We start from the raw sequence: 15,453 nt of genomic DNA on the forward strand, positions 1-15,453 counted from the left end.
GTCAAAGGCTTTTTCTGCATCTATTGAGATGACCATATGGTTTCTGCTAGTTTTGTTGATATGATCAATTATGCTGATAGTTTTCCTAGTATTGAACCCACCTTGCATTCCTGGAATAAATCCTACCTGGTCATAGTGTATTATTCTCATGATAAGTTGCTGCAATCTTTTTGCTAATATTGTATTTAAAATTTTTGCATCAATATTCTTTAGGGAAATTGGTCTATAATTTTCTTTGTTTTGACTCTTCCTGGTTTAGGTATTAGTACCATATTTGTGTCATAAAAAGAATTTGGTAGTACTCCTTCACCTATTTTCCCAAATAGTCTATAAAGTATAGGAATTAATTATTCTTTAAGTGTTTGATAGAATTCACATGTAAAACCATCTGGCCCTGGAGATTTTTTCCTAGGGAGTTCATTGATGGCTTGCTCAATTTCTTTTTCTGAGATGGGGCTATTTAGGAATTTTACTTCCTCTTCTGTTAACCTGGGCAATTTATATTTTTTTTTAGATATTCATCCATATCCCTAAGGTTGTCAAATTTATGGGCAGACAATTGGGCAAAATAGTTCTTCTTCATTGGAGGTGAATTCACCCTCTTCATTTTTGATACTGGTAATTTGATTTTCTTCTTTCTTTTTTTTAAAATCAAATTGACCAAAGGTTTATCAATTTTATTGTTTTTTTTCATAAAAGCAGCTCTTGGTTTTATTTATTAATTCAATAGTTAAGCTGATTTCAATTTCATTAATTTCTTCTTTGATTTTCAGTATTTCTAATTTGGTATTTAATTGGGGATTTTCAATTTGCTCTTTTTCTAGCTTGTTTAGTTGCATGCCCAATTCATTGATCTCCTTTTTCTCTATTTTATTCATGTAAGCATTTAGAGATATACAACTTCCCCTAAGAACTGCTATTATTACATCCCAAAAGTTTTGGTACATTGTCTCATTGTCATTCTCTGGAATGAAGTTATTAATTGTTTCTATGATTTGTTCTTTGGCCCACTCTTTAGAATTAGATTATTTAGTTTCCAATTAATTTTTAGCTTATTTTTCCCTGGTTCTTTATTACAAATAATTTTATTGCACCAGATGCTAATTCTTTTCCCACAAATTGTCCTCTGTTTAGTTTGTGAACACTTGCAAATATATAACGTCGTTACTCCAGTTGAATGGTAGGCTCTTTGGGGGCCAGCATGATCTCACTTTTGTATTGAATTCCCATTCTCTAGCACAGTGCTTAACTCATAGAAGGTTTTTGACTAAATGATTGATTGTTGACTATTTAGAGGAGTGGGGTGATCTGCATGTAGTGTCAAATATGGCAGAGAAGGCGAGGAGAATGTGGCCTAACCAAGTAAGATGGATCCTATAACACACTGGGATCTGTTTTCATGTTATTCTTAGAAAACAAACAAAAAAGCTTTCAGATCCCAGAAGGAAAACTGATAAAATTAATACCAATAGATTAGAAATGAGGTTGTGAGCTTGAGCCTAAAATCTCCCACTGAATCAATATATTGAAAAGCAGTGCCCAGGACTTACTGGTTTCCAGAACTTATGAAATCTCAAGCAATCTGCTTCCTGAGGGCTGGCCAAGAAAACAGCCAGTCTGAATCAAAGAGCTGTGGCATCTCTCCACCTGATTTGTGTGCCAAGGTTTTCTTAATGCAATGGACTTTTCCAGGGACAGAAATGCTAATGACTTACTTTGGGAAGTGAGTGGGAAATGAAGTGGAAGAGATGAAAGCTGTGGTCCTTGGGCTTCAAACATAAATGGGAGTCCCAAAAGTTGCTGAGAGATGGAATTTTGAACCCCAAGACCACAAGCATCCATAAACAAGCAGCAGTCTTTCTTATTAATTATGACAATTTTTATATACAATTCAACTGAGCAAAACATTATTTAAATACCCACAGACCCATAAGGGAACCTGTGCTCCCTGCTGGAGATATGGAGATAAAATTAACACAGTCCCTACCTTCAAAGGGTAGCTAGGTGGCACAGTGGATAAGAGTGCCAGCCCTGGATAGCTCATCTTCCTGAGTTTAAATCCAGCATCAGAAACTATATAACCTGGGGGAAGTCACTTAACCCTGTTTTTCTCATTTTCCTCATCCATAGAATGAGCTGGAGAAGGAAATAACAAACCGCTCCTGTGTCTTTTCCAAGAGAACCCCAAAAGGGGTCACAGAAAAGTGACTGAACAACAACAATGAGAGAAGATGTCTAAATAATATGGGATGAGGAAGAGGAGAGAAGAGGGAGCTCTTTGTGAATACGTCATTTTTTTCCATGAAGTATGCAGCAAGGTTCTGAGCTAAGAGTGGGGAAGAGAGTGCACAGGAAGCTTTAAGAGAAAAGAAAAGGTTTGCATCAATTGCTATGGTGAGTAGGATAGTTAATGAATTAGGGAGGAATAGTAAGATTGCCTTGCTGTAGGGAGTACCCAGTTTTTAGAGACTAGAGAAAATTTGTTGTGGGCCAATTCTCGTTTCTTCCAGTTCAGTTCAGCAACAAATGAGCAGAAGTGAAGGAGGCAGATGGTGGGAGTGATCCAGTTTTGGGGTCTGGTGAGGTGTGACGTCATGAGAACAAGGAAACATGATTCTAGAGTAGAATATAGTATAGAATTAAAGTAGTTCACCAACTGGTTAAGATTGAGGAGGGTAGAGAGTATAACAAGAGCAAATGTGATGATCTGGGATAATACTGAGGGATTAGAAGTTATGGTGAGGACAAAGAGTTCATTCAGGACTGAAGCATAAAAGAAGGATGGAAAGATAAAACACGATCAGATGAAGAAAATTAGGAGTTCTTGAATATAGAAATGGAGAATTTTTGGAGGATGGAAGGACTAAGTGGTATGACCATCCCTGTGTGTATAGCTGAGGTAGGGGGAGGAACTGGTGTTTTCCAGAGAAGCAGCAGACCTCAGTGAGGCCCACTGAAAGAAGGGAGAAAGAAGGTCTAAGATGAAAGGCATAACCTTGCACTTAGTCATCTTATGTAGTTGTTATATTCCCCAAGAACATAAGTCCCCTATGTTTTTTGTTTTGTGCTTGTTTCTTTGGTATAGTACCACAGAAAAGTAGGTACTTTAATGAATGTTTGTTGAATTGGATGAAAATTTGCGTCCTCCTTCCCTATTGTTGTTCAATGTCAGTCATGTGGACTCTTCCTGACTCCACTTGAGATTTTCTTGACAGAGATACTCAGGTGGTTTGCCATTTCCTTCTCCAGCTTATTTTACAGGTGAGGAAACTGAGTCAAACAGGGTTAAGTGACTTGCCCAGGGTGACATGGCTAGTAAGTGTCTGAGGTTGGATTTGGACTCAGATCTTCCTGAGTCCTATCCACTAAGCCATGTAGCTGCCCATCCTCTCCCCCACTTCCTCGTTATCATTTATATCATCATAAAGTTGTTTGGGACGGTGAGAAATTAGGTGACTTGCCTATGAACACACAAGTAGTTTGTGTCAGAGGGTGGATTTTAAGTCAAGCCTTTGAAGCTTCTGTTTACTTCATTCTCTCTCCTCATAACATAAAATGTTAGAGCTGGGACTTTAGAACAGAGAATGTTAGAGATTGGAGGCATGTTAGAACATGGAACATGGAACATCAGATGTGTGAGTCATCTCGAATTATAGGGTGTGAAAGCTGAGGGACCTTAGAACATAGGACACATCATGTCTGAGCTGAAAGTAAGTCTGGAATATTGAGTGCAGAAGCTGGAGCTGGGAGGAACGTCTAAGACCATCTGGTTCAACCACTTTCATTCAGCCAAATGCCCAATCTAATGGTACAGTGGAACCCAGGCCCTCCAGATTCCTTTGCTTCTCCCTCCTGGACCGTTGTGTCACTGAGGACTTTTAGTCAATTCTAGGATGGAAGAATGTAACATAGACGTCCTGAAATGACCACATGAGGGCAGCATTACTTCAGAGATGAATGCAACAAGTAAAGCATTTGGAGCTGTCCAATGACAATAATCCTTCAACACTCACTCCTTTAACTGGTGTGAAAGCCGGGGACTTTCTTATGGAACTGGGAATGGGCTTACACCGTCCTCTCTCTCATCTTTCTTACTTTACTGGCTAATTCCTTTTTATAAACATGCCCAGATCTCCAGCATCCTTAAAAAACTTTCACATGACTCTGATATTTCTTCTAGCCATAACTTTCTTCCTTTTCACTGTCAGACTTCTTGAAAGTGTTCTGTGCCCCAGAGGCATCAAATTTGGGTCCCTCCACAAGCCACAAACCTCCGAGGCAGCCCAAACCATATTAAAATGTAATTGGGAATCTTTAACAAAACAAATAAAACTATAACACCACATAAAGAATGTTAATTTGTCCTTTTCTATGTCAATATGCAGTCCCCTCCGTATGAGCTGGACACCACTGCTTTGACTCACTATCTCTACTTAGTGATTCAGAAAGAAAACATTGGTGTTTGGGGATAGTAGGAAAAATAAGTCTGAAGGTTGGAGTCATTGTGGGAACAATAAAAACCAGGGGAGAGACTTTTCACTTTAGCTTATAAGCAATGGGGACCAATTGACTATCTTGAGAGGGTCGGGTGATGATTTAATAGTATTTTTTCCAATTACATGTAAAAATAGTCTTCGCGGAGTGATGGGCACAGTAACTCTGCTTTGTGGATACAAAAGCAGATGCTGAGAACATAAACCCAAAGAAATTTTGCCCAGCCTGCCATCACTTCCTCTCCTGTCCCCTAAAATTAAAGATGACAACAGCAACATGACAAGAAGTTCTTAGTCTGTACCGCAGGATTTTCAGGCTTGCAAGGAGGTGGCATGCAGCATCGGGGCAGATGGAGGACACTATCAGAGAAAAGCAGTGCATTACAAATGAAGCCAGAATGTTCCAGAAAAACAAAAATCTTACAGATTCAGGACTAATTAAACAATGTATAGATGAATGCACAGCAAGAATTGAAATCGGATTGCATTATCAGATCCCATATCGAAGGCCAATTCACCTGCTTCCAATAGCCCTCACTCCCCTATGGACTTCCATGGACTTCCCCATGGACTTCCAACCCAGGAGAAGCTAAGGACACTTTCCAAACCATTGCATCTCAAGTCTCACAATGAAGTTTCTTAATCCAAGAAATAGGTTCTCTGTATAAACTGTGAGCCAGGCAGAGCCTGAGCACAAAATAGATAATGAATCTTTTCTCCTTGACTTAAGTCTGGTCAGAGAAAAGAAAGACAAGACTATAGAGTGTTTGCTGTAATTTCTCTTAAACACTGGAATATTTGGGTCCCTAATTTAAGTAACACTAATTTAATGTCCTTGAATTTATCAGTATCAATGTATTGATAGGACTCGATAGGAACATGCTAACTCCTAAAGACTATTCCTAATCATGATCTTAGTAACATCTTAGAGGAAAGTCTGAACATAGCAAGAATCAGGTTTAAATTTAAATTTTAAAAATTAAAATTGATTGTGGAAATAATGTAGCTGCATACATAGAGAAAGCTGCACAATAGAGACATGGCAGTACTTGTCAGCAGCTTTCTTGGAAGTTCTTAAAATTACTGTGATAATCAGATGCTAACCTCAGACCTGTAAATCTCTGTGGGCCTTATTTTGTTTTGTATTTTAGTTATGGATGTTTTTAAAATAAGACCTTTATGTTTTAGTTGTTCTCCAGATATGCTTTTTTGACTCTCTTGACTCAAAGATAAACTTTTCAGGAATATTCAAGTAGGCCAGTTTTCCTTTACCACATTAGAAGAGTCCATCGTATATATTCTACTCCCATCATCCCCTTAACTGTTAGTGGAAGATATCATAGTATCTTAGGGGAATTTTGGGGAGGAAGAAAATATCCCAAATTTTCAGGAACTGATGTAATGTATTTAATTCTATCCATTAAATGCATACACTGTACAAACAATTTCTAAAGCATGTGACTTAAAATTCTGGCCTCAAAGCCTCACTGTAAACTCATACTACAATAGGTAAAAGTAATCACTATTTCTACTTGACAACAAAATTGGAATCTTACAAGCAGAAGAATATGCTGTATAACTTATAAGGCTAGGCTGATTTGAAATTAGGTACAAATAGGAAAAGGAAAATCTAGATAAAAAGGAGAAAGGACTGTGCCTTTGTGATAAGCCACTGAGAGTCACTGTACGTCAGTGTTTTCTTTTGTTTTCAAAGATGATGAAAACCTTCAATAAAAATTGTTCATGAGAAAAGATAGTTTTCAACATTCATTTTCATAAGATTTTGTGTTCCAAACTTTTTTCTCTCTCCCTCCATCCTCTCTCCCTTTCCCAAGATGACAAACAATCCAATACAGGTTAGACTTGTACAATCATATTGCATACATTTCCACGTTATTCATGTTGTGAAAATAGCACAACAGTATTCTATTACATTCATATATCACAACTTGTTCAGCCATTTATGAATTGATGGGCATCCCCACAATTTCCAATTCTTTGCCACCACAAAAAGAGCTGCTATAAATATTTTTGTACATATGGGTCCTTTCCCATTTTTATGATATGTTTGGGATACAGACCTAGTAGTAGTATTGTTGGATAAAGGAGTATGCACAGTTTTATATCCCTTTGGACATAGTTCCAAATTGCTCTCCAGAATGGTTGGATCAGTTCACAAATCTACCAATAATGCATTAGTGTTCCAGTTTCCTTGGGTGATGATTTTTAGGAAGATTCCTTTGATCCCATGTCAAACTACATAGAGAAGTCAGACTCAGAGTCAAAAAGAATTAGGCTCAAGTCCCACCACTGATAGATTTTGTCATATGAACCTGGGCAAAGCTCATAATCTCTCAGTGGTACTCTCAGTCAGCTCCTTAAGATTCTAAGTTGAAGAACTGGTGAAGACTACCATTGTTAAAGGAATTTTTCTCACGGAGAGTGCCTTACGCAAGTGAAATTACAAGTCTATTAAAAATTGAAGTCATATTTTGCTAATTTTGAGCTATGCGTGCTAATCGTATAAGGTGACCCTGGTAGGAGAAGCCAATTTTGAGGGAAAGATAATGAATTCATTTTGGGACATTTTGACCTTGAGGTGATGGTGGACTATCTAAGTAGAGATATAAATAAAAACAGATAGAAACATGGAACTTGAACTCCAGAGAGAGGACAGAGCCATAGATGTGGATTTGTGACCCTGGCCAAGTCAGTTTCCTCATCTGTAAAAATGAGCTGGAGAAGGAAATGGCAAACCCCTCCAGTATCTTTGCCAAGAAAACACCAAATGAGGTCACAAAGAATAGGACATGACTGAAATGACTGAACAACCACAGCAACAGCAACAACAACCAACCTGAAACTATAAAAATGGATGATGTCTCCAAAGGGGAAGGTATGGGTGGGGAAGAACAGAGGCCAAAGGGGATTCCTATTCAAGTATGAATTGGACTGGATAGGTCCCTTCCAATCAATCGTGAATTTTTGTGGTCTTGGGACCTGGGGAACATGTAAGGACAGAATAAGGAGGGTCATATAGAGATGAACTTAATCTATATAACAGGAAAACAGACTCTAACCTCTCCTTTCAAAAAGAAATCCTCTCTCACTTTTTCTACTTTGATAGGGTTGGAAATACTAGGAAAGAGTCTTGCTTTGTATTCACTGATGTCACCAATACACCAAGTTAGTTGACTAGCTGGCTACTCATTTCCCCATTAGGAAAACACTATATAATTCTACGGAAAGAATTGTAAGTTACAGTGAAGGAAGTCCATTACTAGGAGCTCCTTACACCCAAGAAATCATAAATTTGGTTTGAAAAATTACAGATGAGGGAACTGAGATTGAGATAGGATTCTACGGATTTAAAGCAAGAAGACTTGGTTTCCAGCTGCAGCTTCCCCTTTTGTCACTGGAAGATCCACTGTAGAAAGTGAGATGATAAGGAATGTATAGTAGGGTTGCCTAGCAGCAGGGAGAGCCTAGGTGAGATTACATAGTAGATCATGTCAGAATGGCTGAGTAATTTTGTCCACCTTCCTCCAGTAGAACATGCATAGGAATGAAGGCAACAAACAGCGGTAGTGATCCAAGGCTGAACTTTGCCTGAGGGTAATCAGGGGTATTAAAAAAAGGGCTAGGGATTCAAGAGATGAGGACAATGTAGAATTGAATTGCTTCACCAAGGAAGGAGGAGAGATTGGCTAGTGCCGGGGAGACAGCCTGGGAGACAATTGGTGGGTCAAGGAATTGGAGGTTATGTCATGGATGAAGAGTAGGATTATGTAAAGAAAGACTGAGGGAGAGGTAAAAAGTCAGTAGATTATTGGTTGGGTAAGGGGATTTCAGAATTCTTGAAGAAGGATGTGGTGCATTTTTGGGTTACAGCCAAATCAAAGTATGACCACTTTTGTGTGAGGCAGGGTGATGGAATGGCTAACGGGAGGTGATTAGATTGAGAAACTGAGTGGTTAGGATATTTGAAGGAGAATCAACATGAATGTTGAAATCCTCTGACATGAGGTGTTAGGGGCGCTCTGGGCCTGGGCCCCCCGAGAGGGTAGTGAGACGCCAGGGAGTCTGGACCTGCTGACGCGGCAGTGCCCGTGTGGCTTCCACCACGTCAGTACCGGGGCGGCTCTTACTGGAGGAGCTCCACCCTCGGGGAGGAACTGGGGAGGAGCCAACCCAAAACACCCAATATAAGGCGCTCCCCAGAGAGGGTCAGTGGGATTTGTGTGAGATTTCTGGTACGCCATGCAATAAAGCTGCTTGTTGACTCCGGCGTACTGCCTGGTGATTCTCCTCTCGCATCCCCCGAGAGGAGCCGGAGACGTCCGAAGACCCGAGGGCAGGGTGAGTGATAGGCGGTAGTCGGGGAGTACGGGGTGCCAAAGTGGGGCACATCCCGTCCGGCCGCCGACAGCTGGCGCCCAAACGTGGGGCTTGACCAGTGAGGCCGCTCCTGCTCCCCATATACGGGGGAGCGGAAGACCAGGCAGCCTCAAGGGACAGGTTGAGCCCTTGGGAAGATGGGACCAAAGGTCTGTGAAGCCCGTGTTGAGCCGGAGGACAAAGGCGTACTCGCCTGCCAGATCTACAAGGTCTGCAAAGAACAAGGCGTTAACAGTTACATAAGGACATGTAGAGAGTGGGTGGAGAAGATCTGGGTGGTCAGCCCGTGGCTGGAGCACACCGGGGTGGATCTGCCCGTCTCCGCGGCAGGCGGAGTGCTTAGGAACCGCCACGGATCAGGCCACATTCATAAGACTCATATGCAAGATGGCCAAGATCAGGGGTGTACAATCACTCCCCGAAGTACAGATGTGGCTACCGGAACAGAGCAAGAGGAGGAACTTGCACACTTGGTAGACTCCAAGGACAAGATACCAGAAAAAGGAAACAATGAAGTAAAGTTCTGAAGAAGTTAGTCCCAATAAAGCACGGCACCTGGCCTCCGTTACATCAGAGGGCCAAGCAATTTGTGCATAGGATTCAAAAAATCCTCTCTGTGTTTTTTGTCTCTGTGTCTGTGTGCTGTATCTGTGTTTCTGTGTGTGGTGTTTCTGTGTGTGTAATCTGACACCCTGTAATGTCCACTATCTCTTTCTCTCCCTCCCTGACTCCAGTCTCTTCAGAGGAGCGGGAGGGCGGGGGGGAGAAGGAGAGAGGAAAATGTCTTCTTGTTTAACGGTTTATAGTTGTTGGAAATAATGCTCTTTCTTTCTCCCTTCATCCCAAATCTGGCCAATTTGGGATGTGAGAAGAGATAAGAAAGGAGGCGGGGACCTTTTCCCTGAAATTCAAATGTGTTACTCCTGATTTGATGCTTAAGATAAAGTCAGAATTTCTCATACCATTTGGCACTAAGGCAGATTCGGAAAATGCATGAATCTCTACTAAAGAGACACTTTGAGCTCCCCAGTGTGAGGAGAAAGGGACATGGTACCACTGGATTTTTTCCAGAGTCCCACTCACCTTAGACTGGCAAATTCAAAGCTCTCACTTCCAAAAAAGTTTTTAAGGAGTGAACACAGAAGTAAAATTTACTCGAGAAAAAATTAGAACCATTAAGATCTTGATTTAGCAGATTCTGTTAACCATAGATAATCTGGTGAAGTATATAAAACCTTTTTCAAAATAATAATGCATGTATGAATGTGAAGAAAAATCAGTTTATATGACAAAAGATATTCTGTATCCCCCTCCAATCCGTAGACTCCTTGGGGGGTTAAGAATTCCAGCTCTATGTCAGAAGTATATACAAAGATGTTTTAATTCCTGTGTGGTGAATGAGAATCACCATGAGACTAGTATAGATAAAAAAGTTGGAAAATATTTAATGACATAACGGTATTAAATCTATAGAGTTAATAAGTACTTTTCAATATACAACTACAGAGATCCTTATGTGCAATTTAGTGACCCTCATTCCTGTTTGAATTTGAAACAAGTGGTTTAAAGCTTCCAAAACAGAGAAATGAAAGCCAAACGTGAAAGCCAATCTGAACATAGTGTACCCAAAGGACTGTTACTGACTGTTACTGTAGTCCTGAGAAACAAAAATACTTCTTCGGATAGGAATTATCTCCATAGATATAACCCAGTCCGCCTGGGTGAAAACATTTCTAGCTCGCTGTGATTTTCCTACGTTTGCTACTTGGAAAGTTTAAAAAGTGATTCGCAAATATACAATAGAGAGTTGGCTTCTTTTCAAAATAATTGCCCTGTGTACAAGCTGCTTTTTCTTATTTAGGCCCTTTTATTAAAGATCTCTCAGGGACCCTCCTCAATGATTCCTTAGACCTTTAATTCAGGTGCTGGACTCTGCAGCTTCCCAGCACCTTCCCCCCTTTCAGTCCACAGCCAGGCTCTGCAACTATGAGGAGAAGAAAAGCCTTTATGCTTGGTAAGCCTAATGTATGTAATGATTTGGGAATGCAGTTAATGTCATCTGAAATTTTTCTATTGTACTTCTGAATTGTAGTAAAATTCTCCTACGTTGTAAAATTTAAGTGACTAGATATGAGATTAGACAAAGTGATCTTTAATTTGAATTTTGGTGAAACTACAAAATGAAAACAATTGTGTAAAACTGGTTAAGTTACTTTCTCAGCCTTGCTAACCCTACCTTGTTAAGATCACAGCTAAAACACTTCTGCCAGCACTTAGGAAACTTGTAAGATTGTTAACTAGGTTATTTGGGATTACTGTTTTAGTGTTAAAAACCAATTAAGTTCTGAAGAGATAAAAGAAATTATGTCACCCACCTTTTGACCTAGATTTGTGGGTGGGTTCTATTAAATTTTATACGAATATTGATTAGGGTAAAGATGTTGCTTATTATGAGTTGTTATGATTGCTGTTCAATTAATTATAACTATATAGCCCCAAGAAAATTCTATTTACTGTAGTTTGCTGTTCAATAAGGGAATGGTGGTGGAATCCATTCCCAGGGATGTTACAAAGATCGCATAATTGTAATAAGATACATGCTATTTAAATGTAAACTGTTTTAAGTTAAAAATAATTGCTTTATATTAATTTTATGTGGATTTTCTTCAATGTGAAGTTTTGGTAATGAGATGAATGATTCTCTGTCTTAAGCAATTTGGGGTCATATCTGACTGCGGTAAAGCCACCAAAATGGAAATTAATTGGTCTTGGTTTTCAAGTTTATATGGATGATAATTATGGTTTTTTGATATTTTATTTACTATGGTGAGTTTAGTTTTTCTTTTTTTAATTATGTGGAGAAGGTGGAAATTAATAATATCAGGATAAATTATAAGCTGTCTGAGAAAGAGAGATTTTTTATGAAGGAAAGTTTTGTGCACTCCTTTGCATAATTTTTGGTAAGACTCGACCTTGAATAAGTTTGCTCAGAGGAACAGCAACAGATAGCACACAGAATTCTCTATGTAACCCCTTCCTAGAGACCATGTTGCTTCTCCTTATTTTGTAACATTGCCAAGGCCCTTGGAAACTCTCTGCACTCTCTGCACGGGCAAGGTCATCAGCCCAGAAAAAGAACTTGTTTGAGTTATGTGGGTCCTAAACAATGCACTTGGCTTGCTGAGGAACTGAAAGTTTATGTACAATAGATAGAAAGGATTCTAATATTTAGCCTTTACACCGGGACAAGTTTCACGTAGAGAATGAAAGATGTTTAATTAAATCCCTTATGTATGTGAGTCCTATTGTCATAAAACAAAAAGGGGGAGTTGTTAGGGGCACTCTGGGCCTGGGCCCCCCAAGAGGGTAGTGAGACGCCAGGGAGTCTGGACCTGCTGACGCGGCAGTGCCCGTGTGGCTTCCACCACGTCAGTACCGGGGCGGCTCTTACTGGAGGAGCTCCACCCTCGGGGAGGAACTGGGGAGGAGCCAACCCGAAACACCCAATATAAGGCGCTCCCCAGAGAGGGTCATTGGGATTTGTGTGAGATTTCTGGTACGCCATGCAATAAAGCTGCTTGTTGACTCCGGCGTACTGCCTGGTGATTCTCCTCTCGCATCCCCCGAGAGGAGCCGGAGACGTCCGAAGACCCGAGGGCAGGGTGAGTGATAGGCGGTAGTCGGGGAGTACGGGGTGCCAAAGTGGGGCACATCCTGTCCGGCCGCCGACAATGAGGTAAGAGTTGAGGAGGAAAGAAAAATTGTAAGCCAGGTACCAAACTCTTTAAGGGAGGAGAGGGAACACCCTGGGAATCTGTAGACAATAGTTCTAGGACTTTGACTGGGTGAAATGAATAGCATGAATCAGCACATATCACCAGGCTGTGAATTTTGGTTGCTATCTGATACACTTTGTAAATTATTCTCCTCTGATTTTGTGTGACTTCCAGGTTCCCCCTTGCCAGTCTTATTTCCTCTTTATATTGGCTCCTTCTAAACTTACTATATTGCCTGAGGTGGGGGAGGGGACTTTCAGAGGACCACAATAAGATACAATTTTCACCCAATTCTCTACATCCTTGTCGAGAGAGTGGGCTGCAAGCAGAAGGCAGAAATTGCCTTGTGCTGGTACAGAGGGAAAAGGTTGCTTTGGGGGAGATGGGAGGGGTCCATTCCCCAGCAGCCTTTGCTCAGGGACACACTGCATGCAGCAGGAGATGGAAGGCTCAGCATCCTACTTCATGAGGTGGGGGTGGAGGGACTGTGTTTGAGGTCTTTTCACCTGAGAAGTCTGGTGATGAGGGGGTAACAAGAAATGCTCCCTTTGAAGACAAAAGACAACCAGCCTGGCCCCAGCGTCCTCTATTACTCCTCGCTTCATGAAGTAGGGGACAAAGAATCCCCACTTGTCAATAATGGTGGACTAGGCTCTTTCAGGCCCCTTGCCATGCAGAGGGGATGTGACTGTGCATACTGCTTGGATGAACCATGAGTCACCAACTACATTCTTTTCAGTAACATGGAGGGACACTCTGGCTTGCCAACTCACCGGCTAGGATCTCATAGCAGCCTCTGTGTCTTACCTTCTGTCTTGCTGTTCCACCCTACAGACCTCTTGGGACTCTTATCTAACCTGTTTATAGACCTCTAAGACTTCCAGGCCTTTCTGGATGCCCTTCAACTGAAGTGTCTAGTATGTGTTGCCTACCCCAACTAGAGTATGAGCACTTTGAGAGCAGAGATGGTTTTACTTTTTCTATTTCTATCTCAAGCACTTAGTGGGGTGCTTAGCACATAGTAGGCACTCATTAAATACTTCATTCATTGATTCATTCACTCATTCATTTATCATAGAACATGGTGAGTGGAAAAAAGTGGAAAAAGTGGCCCCACAAGAGGCCATTTTCCTCATGCACTTCCTGTATTTTTGTTCACATGAATCTTCACCACCATTCTGTGAGCTCAGTGTCAAGTTGCTTCTTCTCTCGCTCCCTTATCCTAAAACTCTTAATATTTCTCACAGCAGGCAGCAGGGGGGAACTTAAGGACAAATAGCATCACAGGTAAAATTAGGCTATTTATATATACATATACATACATACATACATACATACATACATACATACACATATACACATATACACATATATACATATATACATATATACATATATATATATATATATATATATATATATATATATATATATATATATATATATATATAAAACTTTGTCTCACAGGGCTGTTGTTTTGCTGTTGTTGTTCAGTCATGTCTCACTCTTTGTGACCCCATTTGGGGTTTTCTTGGCAGATACTGGAGTGATTTTCCATTTCCTTCTCCAGCTCATTTTACAGATGAGGAAACTTCAGGCAAACAGGGTTAGGTGACTTGCTCAGGGTCACACAGCTAGTCAGTGTCTAGTCTGGATTTGAACTCAAGTCTTCCTGGTTCCAAGCCCAGTGCTCTATCCACTGAGCCACCTAACTGCCCGAGGGTTGTTACTACAATCAAGAAATGAAGAAATGGGGTGTGAAAGGAGGAAGTCAGATGCATTGCCCAGAAGATTAGGTTTAGTGGCAGAGACTAGAATTTGGGTCCTGAAATTCCACCTGGCTGTGTGACTTTGGGTAAATCATCTGTCTGGGTCTCATTTTCCCTATCTGTAAAATTAGAGGTTTGGACTAAGTGATCTACCTTCTTAATATTCTCTGACTATATCACATACAAAGTGCTTTGTGGCTGTAAAATGCTGTATAATTTTAATCTAATGGACTTTAAGCATCTTCCTTGGACATTTCATTTGTTGGGGATGGAGTTAATTCTACTAAACAACTGAAAACCAGTTGATAAAAGAGTTCCTTCTTGATATATCCTGATTAGCGATTTTAGAGTGTGGAGAACACCAGACTAACTATGTGCCTATGAAGTTCCTTCTACCTGTGCCTCAGTTTAGTCCAGAAGCCTGGACTAAATCAATATCAAATGTCCCTTCCAACTCAGATCACAGAACATCAAACGTCAGAGCTAGAAGAGACATTAGAATACAGAGTGTGTGAGCTGGGAGGGACTTAGGACATGGAATGTTGGAGCTGAAAGGGAGCTTAGAATAGAAAACATAGCAGGTAAAAGGACCCTTCTACCTCTAAGGTCCCATGCTCCAAGGTCCTTCAAAGTTCTATTATTTCATATTTTAAGGCACATTTGGGTCTAACACACTATGACTGTGATCATATGATTCTCCCTGGTTCACACTATGCTTTTCAGTGTCCCTCTGTGCCACAATTAGGGTTCCATCACCCCTCACCCTGAGAAATAATAGTTTAATTGCTTGTGCTAATTGTAAACAAAACTCTAAACCTGGAGACTCAACCATAGGAGACCTTTGTCCCAGAGGACTTGAGCACATATACATGTGCAAGTTTCTGTCTGATCTAAACACCCGTGATCAGCGGGATGTGCCTTTCTTGTACTGGAAACTCATGGTAGGCCCTTCGTAGGTTCCAGCATGACACCTACCCCCCATAGCAAGTGGGTTTAGATCAAAGTATCTTCCTAGTA

At 40.6% G+C, this 15,453-nt stretch overlaps 1 pseudogene; it reads left to right on the forward strand.

Moving 5' to 3' along the window:
• Nucleotides 1-4,756: 4,756 nt before the first annotated feature.
• On the forward strand, nt 4,757-5,136 carry LOC118852595 (annotated as a pseudogene).
• The last annotated feature ends 10,317 nt before the right edge of the window (nt 5,137-15,453 follow it).

This window comes from Trichosurus vulpecula, chromosome 6 (assembly GCF_011100635.1).
Source record: "Trichosurus vulpecula isolate mTriVul1 chromosome 6, mTriVul1.pri, whole genome shotgun sequence".
Classification (NCBI taxonomy): domain Eukaryota; kingdom Metazoa; phylum Chordata; class Mammalia; order Diprotodontia; family Phalangeridae; genus Trichosurus; species Trichosurus vulpecula.